The sequence below is a fragment of the Vipera berus genome, assembly GCF_964194415.1.
Source record: "Vipera berus genome assembly, chromosome: 4".
Lineage (NCBI taxonomy): Eukaryota > Metazoa > Chordata > Lepidosauria > Squamata > Viperidae > Vipera > Vipera berus.
In genome coordinates, this window is record NC_138206.1 from 20,209,704 (window position 1) to 20,229,728 (window position 20,025).

The 20,025-nt window shown below is 44.6% G+C and overlaps 1 protein-coding gene across 1 annotated transcript in view; it reads left to right on the plus strand.

Annotated features, from left to right (window-relative positions):
- Positions 1-2,194: 2,194 nt before the first annotated feature.
- Positions 2,195-20,025, plus strand: part of ZC3H12C (zinc finger CCCH-type containing 12C) — a 53,629-nt gene continuing 35,798 nt past the window's right edge. The window contains exons 1-2 of the mRNA XM_081327170.1: positions 2,195-2,847; positions 3,267-3,405. The gene's annotated coding sequence lies outside the window, so the exon portion shown is untranslated. The remainder of the gene's footprint in view (positions 2,848-3,266; positions 3,406-20,025) is intronic.

Sequence of the window (20,025 nt, forward strand, 5' to 3'; positions counted from 1 at the left end):
CAAGTCTGAAGAGCCCTGCTATAAGCATTCCTTACTGCAGTCTGTTTCATAGACACATGAGTTGTAAACGAAGAAGAGATACAAATAGAATACACAGTTGGTTTGTCTGTGGCAGTTGTGAGCAGTTATATCAAAGGGAAATGAAATACTGAAGCATAAAGAATGATAATTCTGTTATTAATTGTAGCTATTCACAATGGTGTTAAAAAATTAATTATATAGTAAGGTACAGAACAAACATCTACTCTCTTTCTGGCAAATGCCTTTGAGTTTTGTCTTCTAGCAAGTCAGCCTGTGTTCACTTTTGTCAGCATTGTTCTGCAAACAAAGTGCAATCACATGATTTAACTACGATTCTTTTCTCGACCTCCCTTCAGCAATAAGAGTTTGCCACTGAAAGAGTACAATAGTTTCTTCAGCACAGATTTTTCCTCCTGGAAAAAGGAAACCTTATCCATTTAACAGTACAGTAGTAAGTGGAAGCAAAAAAAAAAAAGCTAGGATGCCTCAAAGCAAGATTTACAGGAGAGCGTTTCAGATGCCTGTAGGATTTAAGACATGAAGGATGTTTGAAAGAGGGAACCACCTCTAGCACTCATAGGAATTAGCTTTTTGAGAGACTCACACTGGCTTTTTCAAATCATGGAGTGCAAGAAAAGAATTATAAAAAAGGAGGTGCATGAGGCAGAAAGAAATCTACAGTTGTTAATTCCCACCTCTCCCTAATTTTTGTCAGGCTCCTTCCTGGATCCTTTTTCATTCAGATACTGGATAACTCCAGCAAGAAGCAAATGATGCAAGATAATGGAGACAAAGATCACCAGGTAAAAAGAGTGCAAGAGGTGATGATGGGGAGGAAACATACCAGCAGATTAAAATGCACAGGGGAATTGCTAGGAAGGGAGAAAGAAAGTGCAAGGAAACAGAGAAGTTTGAGAGTAAGCTGTTCTGCAAGCTGGGGTTCAGACATTTAAGACTGAAAGAAAGTGGGAAGGGAAGGACGATGGGAACTACAAGTAATGCATGAGATGCTACATGGAATGTGCTAGAGATGGATTATGGCAGGGGATTATGTTTGGGGACCTCTGCATTATGGGATACAGAATTCACAGCAGAACAGTCTTTTTCAAACTTCGCAATTTCAAGATTTCAATTTGCAGCATGCTGGCTGGGAAATTCTGAGAGCTGAAGGATTTTAAAAGTTGCCAACTTTGAAAAACACTGCTGTAATATTAATATAAATATCACAAAGAGCATGTTTATATTTACTGCCCTCTAGTGGATGTCTGGCATTTTGCATCCCAAATCATCCTAGATTGCACAAGATCATTAAGGACTATCATTGGGAACATGCAAACCATGAGAGATGAGGTGGGAAAAGAAGGGTGCTAGTTGATGAGTAATCTGGCTGATAGTTCAGGCATGATAATAGCAATCTGCAAAAGGTGGGGGTGCCTAGATGAAATCAAAAGTTGGAACAGAAAGAAGGGATGTGTGCGTGGCATTTATGGCAGAATTGGTGATAGGAGCAAAGCAATGTGAAGGGCTGTTTGCTTCACACAAAGGAATTGCATTTTAAGAGTTGCTTCCTAATGGGCAAGTTGGAGAAAGGATGAGAATGGATACGAGGATAGGTATGGGAAAATTCCCCAAGACCCAATTGATGAGTGAAGACCACACAATCTGCTTGAGCCAAGTTTTTTAAACTGCACAGGGAACAGAGTTCTGTCCATTGAAGGAGGGTACAAACAACCTTTATACAAATATAGTTGCATAATAAATGCTGATTACTAATGGCATTAATACGTCAATCATCATAGTATTTTGAAACCAAGAATTAGATTTATGCTTATGGTGTAAAATTCTGCAAAAATCAGTGTTTGTGGTTACTTCCCATTTCACATCTAAAAATACTAGTAATGTTGCAATAAGAGGGAAGCTGGCTGGTTCTGTAACTTTGTATTCGTGTGTCTAGGCCAGGAGTAGGCAACCTCGGCTCTTTTATGACTCATGGACTTCAACTCCCAGAATTCCTGAGTCAGCATAGCTGACTCAGGAATTCTGGGAGTTGAAGTCCATGAGTCACAAAAGAGCCGAGGTTGCCTACCCCTGGTCTAGGCAAACTAATGGTGTAAAATTCTGCAAAAATCAGTGTTTGTGGTTACTTCCCATTTCGCATCTAAAAATACTAGTAATGTTGCAATAACAGGGAAGCTGGCTGGTTCTGTAACTTTGTATTCGTGTGTCTAGGCTCTTTGAGCTATCTGGTCTGGACTGAGGGGTTTAAAGTTTTTAAATTGTGATTTAATTTTTGTGGCTAGACTTAATTTAATTTATTTTAATTTATTTTAATTTTATATTGGATTGTTTTTAAATTTTGCCTTGTAAGCCGCCCTGAGTCCTTTGGGAATAGGGCGGTATATAAACCGAATAAATAAATAAATAAATAAATAATAAATAAATAAATAAATAAATAAATAAATAAATAAAATAAAATAAATAAATAAATAAATAAATAAAATATTAATTGAGGCGAAAATTTTTAAGAGTCTTGGCAAGTTACAGGTTTGGGTTCAGGTGTTAGCATCGGTTCTATACCCCCCGTTGCGGATTTCCTAAGGCAATCCTTGCTCCTGCTTCCTACACGCCAGTACAAGACTGCCATTTATCCGCGCCTTCCGTATTACGCGAAGGTGTGGCAAGCAGGGCTCAGCCCCCGGTCTTGCCCTTCCAAAGTGTCCTTGAGCAAGTGCAGAGTGCCCCAGAGGCGCCACAACCCAGACTTTTCCTACCTCGGGTCCCCCTTCCCCCCCTTTCGCCTGAATCGGAATGGCAAAACCGGGGCAGGTAAGGCAGCCAAGACAGGAGGGGATCCCAAACCCCGCTGCGCCCAGGACCTGCCAGCCGCACCTTCACCTACCGCAGCTGACGCGACTCCCTCGCCTCCGCGGCCCGCCTCTGCCTCGGCCCCTCCCGGCTGATGGCCGCGAGGGGGAGGCGCCTGGGCACCAAAGGCCGCCGCGGCCTCTCCGGGGCCGCTCTCAAGACCTCGGGGGCAGCGTGCTTCCCGCACCGGGCCCAAGGCGGGCAGGCAGGCAGGCAGGCAGGCGTGGGGTGTGTGTGTGTGTAGCCGGAGCGAGGGCCAAGGCGAGACCCGCGGATATTCACCGGCGAAGAGGAGGCGGGGACCGGGCTGCCCAGGCCTCCCGTAACGTTATGCCTGTGCTCCCGCCCCTCTGCGGGGCAACCGGCCGGGTGTTTTGCAGGCCCGGCCTGGCGGGGAGGAGTCCTCGAGGTCGCGTTGCTGAGCTTCCCAGCCGCCGAAAGGCCGCGAGGTGCCCCGAGCGAGAGGAGGAAGGAGAAGGCAGGAAGGGACACAGCCGCTTCGTTTTGAACCTATGGAAGGTGAGAGACCGTCTCCGGGACCCGTCGGAGCTCAGTCTCCGAGTCAAGGGCGCTAAAAACCCGCTTGAAAAAAAGTCGTCCCTGCCCCGAAAAAACGACCCCGCTTTGGCTTGAAAGCGTCCCCCGTTTTGCCTTGGCCCCGAAAAGCTGCTTTACGGTTTTCCAGCCGAGCCTCCGACCGTATGAATGCATCGAGCGGCTTCTCTTCCTGATCCTCTGTCCTCTTTCTCGTTTAATTTCTTCAGATTTGCACGTTTGGTTCCCCGCCCCGATTCTTGCCTTGGGAGTTTTATATTAAAGATTTGCCTTGGAGGGAACTTCTATGCTGATGGAAGTTGTATCTCAGCATTATCCAAAGATTTCAGAGTCCTCCCCTACTCTGTAGGTAGCCTATTGGAGAAAAAGAAATCTTTCATTTGCTTTAGAATAAGCTCCCCAGGATTGCTTTATGAAGCTATTGTGTATTTATCTCACAGACAACCTGTGAAATAAATTACATTTTAATTTTTTTTTCTTGGAACATGAGCCAAGGTACAAATTAAATACTGGCTCCTTTTATGCTGCACTATGCATGACAAGAACTACACTCAGGTGTAGTCCAGGTAAGAAACAAGGATGTATGCTGAGCCATCCAGGGGATTTCCCCACTTGAAATCCAGGGGGAAAGCAAGTTCATTGTGCTTCTTAGCAGTGCAACAACCTTTCACCAGAAATCTTCCACGTCTGACACTTGGAAAAAACGTTAAGACTAGCGTTCAGTTAAGATCAGTCATCCGTATGCCTATTACATTGTTTTTGTTTTTAATATATTCTAAAAGAGTTGGACAGTTTTAAAGATTATTTCTGGAGTTATTTCTGTATTTTTGTTATATTTTTGTTTTTTATTGTACAATATTATGAGTCCATGTGGCTGTATATAAATAAATAATATTAATTTGGGAAAACCCAGGTTTAAATCTCTTCTCGCCTTATGAGTTCACCCAATTAGTAAACCAAAGACTATTGATAAAATATAAATTATAAGGCAGATTATTTTTCATCTCTTTCGTTTCTTTCTTAGTTTGTAGTCTTTTGTGTGACATCTCTTTTTCTAATATTTTTCCTCTATTTTTGTATTGGTTTCTTTTTTTAAGTTTCAATACTGTTTTGTCAATTGTGTAAGTTAAAAAAGTTAAATGAAAATATTAAACTTTTAAAAAGTAAATTAAAAAAGAAAGATTCACCAGTTAGGTCTGTAGCTGTAGCAGTCACCCACCTACCGCAGAATTGTGAATTTAAGAGGAAGGCAGTCAGATATATTATGTACAGTAATGGATCTTTCCCTTTATATTGTGGGATAAACTAGCAAATGTACCTAATAGTATACAGTATACATGATAATTCTTATAATGTGTAATCATTATAGATATTCTTGTGCTAAAATGCAAATAAAAAATAAATACAGCAAGTAATTTGCTCAAGGCCATCCTATGGACCTATAACTAAGAAAGAATTTGGATCTTGGTAGGTTTTTTTTTAAGGTTCATTAATGCAACATGCTGCCCTCTATTATACCATGACTTTGATCCTGTGGAAGTTAAAAAATATTGACAAAGTGTGTTATAACCATTATCTGGTTTGATTGGTTTTGATTTAACATGTTGGATAAACTCAGGCGAAGTGAATGCTTTATAAACTTTTGCTTATGTCTTAGTGAAGTATGTGAAACCAGCCAACTAGCGTGTGCTTTTCCAACTAATTGGAAACAAATTATAGCTCAATATGGTTGATTCTTCCCCCTCCCAGGAGACATCCACCCTACTGATGTTCAAACAGCAAAGTGGAACGGGTAGTGGAGATTGTTTAGAATTTTGATTTCAGAACACAAATTATGTGATCTAAACTCAGTTAATATAGGCAGTCTTCAACTTTGCTTCTGACAAGCAAAGACAATGAGGAAAGCCAGATTTCCTTAAAGACTACATGATTCACTTAACTTCAGTGATTTGCTGAACAACTGTGGCAGAAAAGATTATATAATGGAGTGCAACTCACTTAACAACTGAGCTGCCTTGCTTAGCAGTGGAAATTGTGGGTTCATTTGTGGTCGTAAGTCGAGGAGTTGTGCAGTATTCTTTTCGTGTCTGAATAATAGACAAAATCAGTCATAGAAAGGTTTTTATTTTCTTTCATTCAGTCATGTCTTTATATCTAAGGTGGTACTAGAACTCATGGTTTCCCAGTTTCTGATTGATGCCTACACCAATATGCCGATTCTACTACCGGTAGCATATTGACAACAATTCTAATTAAATACTAATATTAACATCAAAATGTGTTTGGGATAGTTTTTAATAAGCAAACTATCCGCTTTGCATTATGTTATTTTTATGCATTTGAAATTTGTTGACTTCATGATTTGAACTGTAGTTTTTCTCACTAAATTATTGTCAGTTATCAGTAATTATAAAAATTACTTTATTGTGACTTTATTGTATTATTTCTTTCTTTACATTAAAATATTTTGGAAAGATATGGTCAACTGGGGTTTTATTCCTTTATTATCTACTTTGAGATCTTATAGTTCATTGTTGCTTTAAGTGGTCAATTTTAATGTTATAAACATTTCCGATAAATTCATATATAAACCAGAGACAAAATGTCTAAAAAAATCAGTTGGTTTAAACAACAGGCGTACTAGTTAGTTGATTTGTTGTAATCAAAACAGATCTCAGAGAATCTATATAGTAGATTAAGGACCGTTTGAGCTCTCTGACATATGTAGGCCACTAAATTTACCCACGTCTTTTTTACTGTTAAGTATTTACAGACCAGCTGTTGCATGTTTAAGTAGCAGTACATAGTTTTGGGAAATATGACGTTGGACTAGACATTATCATTCTTTCATATGTAAGAAGCTCATCTAATCACAAGTAATTTAATGGTGGTTCAGTCAGAATAGCAAGCTGGCCTGTCTGAATTTCAGCCCATTTTTGTACATCAACATTAATCTCTGAAATAGTATCCTGTTCCATCTTTTCTACGTTTACCTTCTTTGCCCTGTGTCTCTGATTTTTAGCATTGTTTACAATATGCTTTTTAAGTTTCTATGGATAAAATAGGCATAAATCTTATGTCTAAAGCAAAAGAGGGAATGTGATTTCTCCTACCTTCTACACATTTATCTCTTACTGTTCTATGTGATAATGAAGCAGATTCATAATAAGGTTGTAGAAAGCAGTCCAAAGAACATTTTTTTCGGATACATCTGTACAATTGAAGCTTACTTCCTCATAGTATTAAAGCAGTTGCATTCTCCAGAAAGCTTAGTGTGCTACTGATTTTTTTCCTGTTGTTTCTACATGCATGTGCACAGACAGGTTCTACTCCCACTGGGGCTACCAGAAAAGTGAAGTAGCTGTTCATGTTCACAAAAACTATTTGAGTGAGATAAAGCCTTCAAAATTCTTGCCTCCAGTCTTTCAGAGATGGTGCTTTAGACTTGGAGAAGAAGCGGTTTGTTTGCAGCAGTGTGCCTTGGAAGGTATATTTTGCACAGGTAGTAGTTTTCAAGTTTTTTTTAAAAAAAATAACCTTTAACCTTTTTATTTCCTATGAAATTGCCTTTTTGTTGTTGCAAAACTGAGTGATTTAATTCCTGTATCTTCACATTCACATTTTCTCCTGTTTGTGGCTCACTTTTATGGGAAAATTAATATTCACAGCCTAGGCTCGGTTTTCCATAAGGTAATTAATAGTCCATGTATTGTTATGTTGTCTATGACAGTGGTTCTCAACCTTTTCTTCTCCACAGACTCCCTTTAAATAAAAAACCTTTATTGTCAAAGTACAACATGTGTACATTGAAATTAACTGAGCCTCCCCCCGTGCTCTCTCCCCCCAACACACAGTGACAACAAGCCCTCCATCCTACCACACCATGTGAACCAACTACACCACACACCGGCCTCCCAAGTCAATTCTGCATACGATTATGTCCCATTTAAAAGCCTAACAGCCCACGGATAAAAGCTATTTTTCAGCCTGTTGGTACGGCTGGCTATATTCCTGTATCTCCTACCGGATGGTAGTAGAGTAAAGAGATACCGTCCAGGGTGTAAGTCATCCCTGAGAATCTTCCTCACTCTTCCAAGGCAACGAGCCCTGGCGATGTCATCCAGTGGTGTCAGGGAACAGCCCACAATGTCACTACCCTCTGTAATACTTTCCTGTCCGCGGCTGTCAGACCAGCATACCAAACCACAATACCATATGAGAGGACGCTCTCTATGGTAGACCGGTAAAAGAGGGTCATTAGCTGTTGTTCTACCCTGTTCTTCCGCAAGATCCTAAGAAAGTGAAGCCTCTGTTGGGCCTTTCTACCCACCTGGGTTGTGTTAACTTTCCAGGTCAGATCTTAATAAATAGCCACAGACCTCCAAGAGTTTTAAGTCTAACATTTCTTCAAGCCTTCGCGGACCCTAGCATTCCGCAGACCACAGGTTGAGAAGCACTGATCTATGAAGTTCAGCATAATAGAATTTCAGAGAATGAGTCACCAGTATGAAACCAATGTAGTATCCTAGGTGAAACTTGTTCTGCTTGAGATGGAAGGAATAAGGATCCCCATTGCTGACACTGAACGGTTCTTTAGGTGCATCGTCAATATGTAAATGGTGAAGGGGAAAATGTACAGGTAGTCCTCAACTTACAAAGGTTCATTTAGTGATTGAAATTATAATGACACTGAAAAAAATAATTTATGACCGTTTTTCACACTTTGAACCATTGCAGCATACTCATGGTTTTTTGATCAAAATTCGGACGCTTGACAACAGACTCATATTTATGATGGTTGCAGTGTCCAGGGGCATGTGATCACCTTTTGTAACAAGCAAAACCAATGGGGAAGCGAGATTTACTTAACAACCTGGTTACTAACTTAACAACTGCAGTGATTCAGTTAACAACTGTCACAAGAAAATGCATAAATGGGACAAAATTCACTTAGCAATAGAATTTTTTGGCTGAATTGTAAGTTGAGGACTACCTGTATCTTCTTTGCAATAAGTGAGCAATTCACTGGACTGTCAGGAGGGATGGCTGACAATTCTTCTGTTGTTTATCAGAATTCTTTAAATTCACAACCAATTGTATATTTCTTTTTGCTTTGGAGAAGTTATATTTAGTTTAATAGTTACAGGAAAATTGAACCTTCAGATGTTATTGGAAGAGTTTTCTATTATGAGTCTTTAATTTACAAAAAAACAAGTAGGTAACTATAAGAGAGGCATATGGTAAGGAAACATTTATGTAATAAAAAACATTTTATTAAAAATAGCCCACCAAACGTGTTACTGCTAGGAATTAATCATGGGAAATAACATTTTATGCCAAACCTCAGCAGTTGGGTATGTTGTATTTTAGGTTTCTAGGCAGGATTTTCAGATACATTGTTTGTCATTGTCAAAAAATTAGTAATTTTGAATTTTTTTAGAAAATTCAGTTGAATTGAAACAATAACATATATATTAGTAGACATTTTAAAGTGGACTTGCCATTCACGGGAGAGAAAGACACAGAAAATTCAAGAATTATTTCCTAATGAATAGAATTTCATTATCAGTTGAACTTGGATCCTGTTGAAGATACAATTTTTTAAATCATTCTTATTTTAGACTGAGGTTCATTTGGCAGACAATATTATTCAGTACCTCCTTATCTGAGAATGACACCTTTTGAACTTAGTGTTAATTCCGGTTTTGGATTCATTTGCTTTGTGATGAGGCCTATCTTTAGACCGCCTTCATGATGGGAATTTTTAAGCAACTTTTTTGTTCAAAATATTCTTACTGATATACAGTTCACCTAGGCATTATTTAGTCGGGGGAAAATATACCGTATATACTTGAGTATAAGCCGAATTTTTCAGCCCACTTTTTGGGCTGAAAAATTCCACTTCGGCTTATACTCCAGTCAACAAAAAAACTTACCGAGGACTTGTGCGCGGCCGAGGCTTTGGTGCTTCCGGGATCGTGCGCACCTCTCCCAAGCCACCGCCGTCCGAGACCTGCCGAAGTTTGGGGAGGTTTGGGGAGGTGCGCGCGCACCTCCCCAAACCTCCCCAAACGTCGGCAGGTCTCCGTTCCTCCGCGCCCTGCCTGCCTGCTTCTTTCCGCAGCGGAAAGAAGCAGGCAGGGCGCGGAGGAACGGAGACCTGCCGACGTTTGGGGAGGTTTGGGCGCCTCCCCAAACCTCCCCAAACGTCGGCAGGTCTCCGTTCCTCCTGCCGACGTTTGGGGAGGTTTGGGCGCCTCCCCAAACCTCCCCAGGTCTCCGTTCCTCCGCGCAGAATTGCCGACGTTTGGGGAGGTCTGCGCGGAGGAACGGAGACCTGGGGAGGTTTGGGGAGGCGCCCAAACCTCCCCAAACGTCGGCAGGAGGAACGGAGACCTGGGGAGGTTTGGGGAGGCGCCCAAACCTCCCCAAACGTCGGCAGGTCTGTGCGGAGGAACGGAGACCTGGGGAGGTTTGGGGAGGTGCCCAAACCTCCCCAAACGTCGGCAGGAGGAACGGAGACCTGGGGAGGTTTGGGGAGGCGCCCAAACCTCCCCAAACGTCGGCAGGAGGAACGGAGACCTGGGGAGGTTTGGGGAGGCGCCCAAACCTCCCCAAACGTCGGCAGGTCTGCGCGGAGGAATGGAGACCTGGGGAGGTTTGGGGAGGCGCCCAAACCTCCCCAAACGTCGGCAGGAGGAACGGAGACCTGCCGACGTTTGGGGAGGTTTGGGGAGGCGCCCAAACCTCCCCAAACGTCGGCAGGTCTGCGCGGAGGAACGGAGACCTGGGGAGGTTTGGGGAGGTGCCCAAACCTCCCCAAACGTCGGCAGGAGGAACGGAGACCTGGGGAGGTTTGGGGAGGCGCCCAAACCTCCCCAAACGTCGGCAGGTCTGCGCGGAGGAACGGAGACCTGGGGAGGTTTGGGGAGGCGCCCAAACCTCCCCAAACGTCGGCAGGTCTGCGCGGAGGAACGGAGACCTGGGGAGGTGCCCAAACCTTCCCAAACGTCGGCAGGAGGAACGGAGACCTGCCGACGTTTGGGGAGGTTTGGGGAGGCGCCCAAACCTCCCCAAACGTCGGCAGGAGGAACGGAGACCTGGGGAGGTTTGGGGAGGCGCCCAAACCTCCCCAAACGTCGGCAGGTCTGCGCGGAGGAACGGAGACCTGGGGAGGTTTGGGGAGGCGCCCAAACCTCCCCAAACGTCGGCAGGAGGAACGGAGACCTGGGGAGGTTTGGGGAGGCGCCCAAACCTCCCCAAACGTCGGCAGGTCTGCGCGGAGGAACGGAGACCTGGGGAGGTTTGGGGAGGTGCCCAAACCTCCCCAAACGTCGGCAGGAGGAACGGAGACCTGCCGACGTTTGGGGAGGTTTGGGGAGGCGCCCAAACCTCCCCAAACGTCGGCAGGTCTGCGCGGAGGAACGGAGACCTGGGGAGGTTTGGGGAGGCGCCCAAACCTCCCCAAACGTCGGCAGGAGGAACGGAGACCTGCCGACGTTTGGGGAGGTTTGGGGAGGCGCCCAAACCTCCCCAAACGTCGGCAGGAGGAACGGAGACCTGGGGAGGTTTGGGGAGGCGCCCAAACCTCCCCAAACGTCGGCAGGTCTGCGCGGAGGAACGGAGACCTGGGGAGGTTTGGGGAGGCGCCCAAACCTCCCCAAACGTCGGCAGGAGGAACGGAGACCTGGGGAGGTTTGGGGAGGCGCCCAAACCTTCCCAAACGTCGGCAGGTCTGCGCGGAGGAACGGAGACCTGGGGAGGTTTGGGGAGGCGCCCAAACCTCCCCAAACGTCGGCAGGAGGAACGGAGACCTGGGGAGGTTTGGGGAGGCGCCCAAACCTCCCCAAACGTCGGCAGGTCTGCACGGAGGAACGGAGACCTGCCGACGTTTGGGGAGGTTTGGGCGCCTCCCCAAACCTCCCCAAACGTCGGCAGGTCTCCGTTCCTCCTGCCGACGTTTGGGGAGGTTTGGGCGCCTCCCCAAACCTCCCCAGGTCTCCGTTCCTCCGCGCAGAATTGCCGACGTTTGGGGAGGTCTGCGCGGAGGAACGGAGACCTGGGGAGGTTTGGGGAGGCGCCCAAACCTCCCCAAACGTCGGCAGGAGGAACGGAGACCTGGGGAGGTTTGGGGAGGCGCCCAAACCTCCCCAAACGTCGGCAGGTCTGTGCGGAGGAACGGAGACCTGGGGAGGTTTGGGGAGGTGCCCAAACCTCCCCAAACGTCGGCAGGAGGAACGGAGACCTGGGGAGGTTTGGGGAGGCGCCCAAACCTCCCCAAACGTCGGCAGGAGGAACGGAGACCTGGGGAGGTTTGGGGAGGCGCCCAAACCTCCCCAAACGTCGGCAGGTCTGCGCGGAGGAATGGAGACCTGGGGAGGTTTGGGGAGGCGCCCAAACCTCCCCAAACGTCGGCAGGAGGAACGGAGACCTGCCGACGTTTGGGGAGGTTTGGGGAGGCGCCCAAACCTCCCCAAACGTCGGCAGGTCTGCGCGGAGGAACGGAGACCTGGGGAGGTTTGGGGAGGTGCCCAAACCTCCCCAAACGTCGGCAGGAGGAACGGAGACCTGGGGAGGTTTGGGGAGGCGCCCAAACCTCCCCAAACGTCGGCAGGTCTGCGCGGAGGAACGGAGACCTGGGGAGGTTTGGGGAGGCGCCCAAACCTCCCCAAACGTCGGCAGGTCTGCGCGGAGGAACGGAGACCTGGGGAGGTGCCCAAACCTTCCCAAACGTCGGCAGGAGGAACGGAGACCTGCCGACGTTTGGGGAGGTTTGGGGAGGCGCCCAAACCTCCCCAAACGTCGGCAGGAGGAACGGAGACCTGGGGAGGTTTGGGGAGGCGCCCAAACCTCCCCAAACGTCGGCAGGTCTGCGCGGAGGAACGGAGACCTGGGGAGGTTTGGGGAGGCGCCCAAACCTCCCCAAACGTCGGCAGGAGGAACGGAGACCTGGGGAGGTTTGGGGAGGCGCCCAAACCTCCCCAAACGTCGGCAGGTCTGCGCGGAGGAACGGAGACCTGGGGAGGTTTGGGGAGGTGCCCAAACCTCCCCAAACGTCGGCAGGAGGAACGGAGACCTGCCGACGTTTGGGGAGGTTTGGGGAGGCGCCCAAACCTCCCCAAACGTCGGCAGGTCTGCGCGGAGGAACGGAGACCTGGGGAGGTTTGGGGAGGCGCCCAAACCTCCCCAAACGTCGGCAGGAGGAACGGAGACCTGCCGACGTTTGGGGAGGTTTGGGGAGGCGCCCAAACCTCCCCAAACGTCGGCAGGAGGAACGGAGACCTGGGGAGGTTTGGGGAGGCGCCCAAACCTCCCCAAACGTCGGCAGGTCTGCGCGGAGGAACGGAGACCTGGGGAGGTTTGGGGAGGCGCCCAAACCTCCCCAAACGTCGGCAGGAGGAACGGAGACCTGGGGAGGTTTGGGGAGGCGCCCAAACCTTCCCAAACGTCGGCAGGTCTGCGCGGAGGAACGGAGACCTGGGGAGGTTTGGGGAGGCGCCCAAACCTCCCCAAACGTCGGCAGGAGGAACGGAGGAACGGAGACCTGCCGACGTTTGGGGAGGTTTGGGGAGGTGCGCGCGCACCTCCCCAAACCTCCCCAAACTTCGGCAGGTCTCCGGACGGCGGCGGCTTGGGAGAGGTGCTCGCGATCCTGGAAGCACCGAAGCCTCGGCCGCGCGCAAGTCCTCGGTAAGCTCCGGGCGGTCACTTGCTTCGCGTCTCCTGAGGGAAGGGGGGGCGACTGGAGCGGGCGTTTTTCCTCGCCTGCTGGGCGCCGCGATTTGCCCGGGGAACGCACGGGCCCCGAATGGCAGCGTGGAGCGAGGAAGCGGACAGCCAGGGCTTCCCCGAGAGCCGCGGCCACACAGGGTATTCCTGTGTATTCAGGCTTGCAAAATGGCGGATCGAGCCTCTGCTGGCGGCAGAGGCTTGCAGAACGGCGGATCGGCTTATACTCGAGTCAACAACTTTTCCCAGTTTTTGGGGGTGAAATTGGGGGTCTCGGCTTATACTCGAGTCGGCTTATACTCAAGTATATACGGTATGTAAAATCAGGCATAAACAAGCCATATTTTCAACTCCTGTGGTAGAGTTAAGAAACAATAACAAGTTAGCTTTTAATAATGTGTTTTACATGATAATTCAAGTTAATTATATGTGCTTCTTAGGGATAGTCACCTGGAAAAGTTTAATTACATTTTAATTTTAGATATTATTGGAACTGTAGCAGTTCCACTTGCCCAAAGTATTTTAGATTCTTTTGTTAAGATACTACCGGTAATTAATATTCTGAAGCACCACACTGAATGTCAATGTAATATACTAGTTAAGATGTTGAATCAATAACACATGTGTTCATACTATTCTTAGCTACCCAGAAAGTCATTGGATGATTTTGGACCAGTTATAAAACCCAAAGTGAGCAAAGAAAGAACAATGCACACTACCATGAAAGAAAACATATATGTTTATTATTTATTAGATCTATATCTGAGAGCAAAAGTATTTTCATACATACCAAAAATAATAATTGAACACTTTTCAGTGCATATCATTGCATTGAGTACATTTTTTATGGACATGAAAAGATTTAACACTGACCTATATATCTATACCAGAAAAATACACTGGGAATTATGAATAAATGCTTGATTGAAAAATGAGCAAATGTTCAGTCACTGAAAAAGACTTAACTGATCCAAACAAATCTCAGCAAGCAAAAAAATAGTTTTGGTAAACCTCTTTCAATATACAGCTTTCCGAGCAGTCTTAGAAATTCATTAATTTAAATTATTTTCCATTTTGATTTCTGTTTAGCTTCTGAATAGTAGTGCATATTTTAGTGATTACAATGATGAATACATATTGCCTTGAACTAAATGATGATTCCTTAGCCTAATCCAAATTATTATGTTTGAAGTCATGCAGAAATGTATTAGAAACCAAAAGGTAGATTTTTGTTTGACTGTCTTTGTAAACATGTGAAAGTAATAAATAAGATTACCGTATTTTCCGGCGTATAAGACGACTTTTTAACCAATGAAAATCTTCTCAAAAGTTGGGGGGTCGTCTTATACGCCCAGTCGTCTTATACGCCGGAAAAAAAAACATAAATCAGTCGAGCGTCCCTGTTCTTGCAAAGCAACTTCAAACCTCCTTAGTCCAGTCCCCCCTCCATCGTGACTCTCCCTTCCCACCCCCAAGGGCCTCTAAGCCCCTTCCCCTCCCCCTTGCAAACGCCAGACCCCGGGAGCGGCAGGAAGCCCCTCCCCCTCACCCAAGCGGCATCTGAGCATAAGCAGAGCGCGCCCTGCTACCCGCTATCTCTCCCGGCAGACGCCCGCATCCGGCCTCGCAACCAGCCGCAGAAGCCCGCGCCCAGCTTTCCTTCCCCCCACCCGCACCCTGCTACCGGTTCCTGGGTCCCGTCCCTAGCCGCGGGCCAGCTCGCCAGCGACCAGGCCGACGGACTCCCGGCCGCCAGACACTGCGCTTTGGGAGACACTCCCCGGCAGATTGGGGAGGGAGCGCCCGCCCGCCGCCAGGCCGTTCCAAGTTTGGGGAACTTCCGGGGACTTCCGGCGGGCCAGGGAAGAGCGTGCCTGCCAGCCCGTTCCAGGAACTTCCGGGGACTTCCGGCGGGCCTAGTGACCCTCTCGCCCGCAGACCGCGCAGCAGCCCTCGCCAGCCGGCCTCGGCATGGCCGCCCCAAGCCCGCCTCTCCAGCGCGTCTTCCGAGCCCACCTGGCTGACCGCCTCCTGGGCGGGGCTTGGCTCCAGACGCGCGGCTGCTACGTCTGCAAATGTGCTCTCAAATGGGTGGGTGGAAGGAAAAGCCCCTTTGGGCTTCAAAAGGGAGGCTTTGCACCATCTGCATCAGACGTGGCTGAATTGGGCTTGTGTCGGACACTTGGCAACTGGCATGTAAGTATTTTCCGGCGTATAAGACGAAAAACCTTGAAAATCTTAAAAGTCGGTCGTCTTATACGCTGGAAAATACGGTAGTTGAAATCTAAGGTAGCAATTTGGTTCATGCTTGCTTAGAATGTAGTCCAAATATTAGCAAACAGGATAGGGCTGTAAACATTATGTTATAAATAAGAGTAGCAACTACTCACGAAAGTAATAGTTGCTGCGTGTATTGAGTATGTGTACATATTATAGATTTCAGCTAGCTAGAGGGCATAAAATATAAAATACTCATAAAGATATTAATAATCCTAGGAATTTTCAAACATCAAATTATAGATCCTAACATTTTCGGAGTGTGTCACATCAAGTCATTCACCACATTCCATTCCATACATCAGACATGTCAAACACAAGGCCCGGGGGCCAGATCCGGCCCGCGAAGTGGTTTCATGTGGCCCGCGAAGCCATCCTGGAAACAGTGAGGGAATGGCCCCCTCTGCCTTGGCCCTGGCCCAGAGACCCTCCTTCTGCCAGAGACCCTCAGATCTGTCCCACTCCTGCCCTTGATGCGAACAATGTAGAGCTGGCCATGCCCACCCAGTAGGCCATATGCACTCTAGCCACGCCCACCCTGGCCATACCCACCCGGCCCCCTGAGGGCAACCGCAATGCTGATGTGGCCCTCAGTGAAATTGAGTTTGACACCCCTGCCATACATGGATTTGAGCCATTTTAATGCAAGCATTAAAGGCCTGGAGGAACATTGTCCATAGGGTCACGATGGGTCGGACACGACTTCGCAACTAACAACAACAACAAATGCAAGCATTACAAGTCAGTTACAAAAAACAGTCTTTATTGAGCTTTAGGCATAACTCACTTTGAGTATAACATTTCATGTGTAAATCTGCATAGTTAAATTATATTTTACTTTGTTTCATGTAAATTATTAAAATAGGCAAATGATAATGTAGACATTTAAATTTTGATTTGGTTGAATACAGTTTTATAGATTTAGTAGATTGAGTTCATATACAGCAATTCTAGAGTAGCAATGGTAGACTTATTTCTGTTACCCAGTTTTGTGCATATGGAATCAGGGATCTGGATTCTAGGCCTTCATTAGGCCTCGTTTGCCAAAGAAAATTGTAACCAAGAGTGGATGCCTTCTTGCAAGAAGAGCTTTCTCTTTTTGCGAAGTCTTTTCTCTGAGATGCTAGAAAAAACAAAAACAAATGCTTTCAAGATTTACATTATTAACTTGCTTACCCTTTATAAGTTTAAAGTTTGATGAGTATAAAGAAGAAGAGTGTTTTTCACTTTTCTCAAGAGAGGATTATCATAAGGGTAAGTTGCAATTTGGCCTCAGGGCTTGTTGATGAAAACTGAAGTAATACAAAATCCAGTTCCCTGCATAGAACTAAAAAGGCAGTGGCCACGGCTGTCTCCTGTTTTTAACCATTGTAAGCAGCATAATATTGAATTAGATTTGAATGTCAGTTTTGCAGTGCCAGTAGCTCATTTTGTTTATTGTGAAATAATTACAATCTGTAGTCAGTGGCTGCGGCTTTTCTATTTTTCTTCATTTTTTGGGACTATTTAATTATGCTTGCATTTTTGTACAATTTTAATATCTAATTCTTAAAATAATTATGCAGCTGCATAACTTAATCTCGGGGAAGATTTACTTGATAAATATCATGAGGCTTTCAACTATTTTTGTCCATGGAAATGTTCATTGTTGCATGCCTGAACAATACTCAGGCCAATATCGTCAATAAGAATTAATTTTGAATTTGATGACATTGTGCCTTGGATTCAATATTTTACATTAGCTGAACTTTGAAATAGATGATCTCAAGTTGTAAAATAGATCACAAACTGAAAATGTAGATACGTGATATTAATATTGCAGATCTGCCAAAACATAGAGATACAGATAGTCCTTGACTGACAACATTTCATTTAGTCACCATTCAAAGTTACAGTGGGACTGAAAAAAGTAACTTACGACTGTTTTTCACACTTACGAACATTGCAGCGTCCCCATGGTCACATGATCAAAATTCAGATACTTGGCAAGTGACACATATTTATGATGGTTTCAGGGTCACGTGATCAGCTTTTATGACCTTTTTATACAAGCAAAATCAGTGGGGAAGATATTTACTTAACAGTAGTGTTACTAAACAACTGCAGTGTTTCACTTAACTGTCAAGAAAGGTCATAAAATGGGGCAAAACTCACTTAACAGAAATTTTAGGCTCAGTTGTGGTCGTACGTCAAGAACTACCTGTGTACTTAATTCATCTTGTATTAAAAGTTTAATAAAGTAATAAATAAAGTAATAAATAAACTTTATTACTTTTCGTACTGACTCTGTCTCTGCATCTCAGGATCAAAGAAAAGGGGTTTCCCCCCCCTCTCTTTGTGCTAGTCTGTAATGGAGATAGCATTCTATTTCTTCCACATGACAAATACCCATACTTCAGTTATGCAGGCCTGATCAGTCATCTGAACTGGCGCATAATATGTAGATGTAAGACAAGATACATAGAAGGGAAACAGGTTATACAGTAAGAAAAGGGTGATGATAATGATGATGTTGATACTTTGATATTTTTATCATGCCCCTCCCCGTGTGTGTGTATGTGTGTTTGCTCAACTCAAGGTGGTGAAGCCTAATATTCCTGCCTCCTATTTTTCCCACCAGAATAACCCTGTGAGGACTGGCCCAACTTCACGCAGCTGGCTTTCAGGCCTAGAGTAGACCTAGAACTCTCAGTCTCCTGGTTTATAGGCTAGCACCTGCACCACTGCCCCAAACTGACTTCCATTTATGAAAGGACAATACTTAAAGCAACTTACACTTTGCATAATTATTTCTAGTAAAAATTCCTTATGATATAGCTGGAATATATATTATTCAGTATTGAGAAAGAGTGTGTGTGTGTGTGCTTTCATTTTGCTTATTAAACTCATCAGAGGTTTTTATTAAATTTTGATTTTTAAAAAATGGATCACAAACTTAATACCAAGCAGGAAGTGACATATTTCTTCTCTGTCTCTTGTTTTATTGTATTTTTATTTTAATCCTATTTCTAATCTATCTTAAATTTTATATTCTTTTAACTGTATATTATTCAGCGTCTCCCTTTTTTCTGGTTTTAATAAATATTTTACATTGTGTTGTATTGGATCACTATTTGACTTTCTTTTTACTTTGCTAGTTACTGACTGCAGTTAAACAATTTAAAAATGTATGATGCCATTAGGAGTTCAGTCAACCTGAGTTCAATTAATTGTTTTGGGAGTTTGGAATATATTTTGCCATGGTGTACCAAAAGAAAAATCATCATCACACTTTCTATTATATTGGAAATCTTATTTCTTTCTGATAGTCTTTAAAAAAACCTTATTTTTTAAAAAACATATTTTAATCAATTTATAAACTGTTTATATAAAAATAAGACAATTTCAACCCAGTCAGTAAATAAGAAATTGAAAATATTGAGTAGACAATGCCTCAATGTCTGTCTTCCTCTTTATTCAGAATCTTGAGAAAAAGTTTATTTTTTCAGTTCCCAGATTGCTTCATAATTGTAAATGGATTATACTATAGGACGATAATACTTTTTATACCATCCATCACTATTCCAATGACTTCTGAATTCAAATGTTAAGTATCTTACTATGTTTCTAGTGTAACTAATGCAAATAGCATGTAAGTTGAATAAATCACCCTTTTCTTGATTTTTTTTAAATAACTGATATTATAGAAGAATACTTAACAGATAACCACAGCATACTGAACTTCAATAATTTGATCTTGGCACTGAGTATTGAGAATAATGTAAAAAAGAGCTGAAGGAAATGCTTATTCCTTTTTAAAAATATTGCATATACCTTAACTTTGTCATTATTTATTTTCAAGGCCTCATTTCCTTCCAGACTTCATGGAAATTAAAAAAAATATTTCTTTTCATATTGTTCAGTGCCAAGGACATAGGCTTTAAGATAGCTATCAGATATTTAATATGTGCATAACTCCATATGAATAACATTCATTTTGTCAGGGATTTATTTGTTTGCATTTTGTTAATAAATTGCCATTTAAATAGGCCAGTTTGTAATATTGGAGTCCAAACAATTCACAAATGTGTTCCACTGCAAATCTTATCAGAGAATTAATTGAAGCAATTACTGTAGAAGTATGCATTGTATGCTTACATTCCCCTTTGCTTTTGGAGCATTGCACTTAATTGAGCAATCACTGCCTAGACCAGGGGTCAGCAACCTGAAACAGTGAAAGAGCCACTCGGAACCGGTTCCCTCACAAAAGGGAAAACTGGGAGCCGCAAAAAATGTGTGCACATGCGCATACATGCGCGCATGCGCAGAACAGGGTTTGACTGAAGAGTGGAGCCAAGGCGAGCTATGCACCTACCCTGCATATTTGAATTGATTGGTTGAACTTTTTTAGTCCCACTTTTTTTTTGGACTGCACATGGCAGAGGACTGGGAGCCGCAGGAGACGGCTGAAAGAGCCGCATGCGGCTCCGGAGCCGCGGGTTGCAGACCTGTGGCCTAGACTGTCAGTCTCTCACAATACATACATACTCTTTCCTTGGACATTTGCAGCATTATGCATGACAGAATTTGAAATTTTGA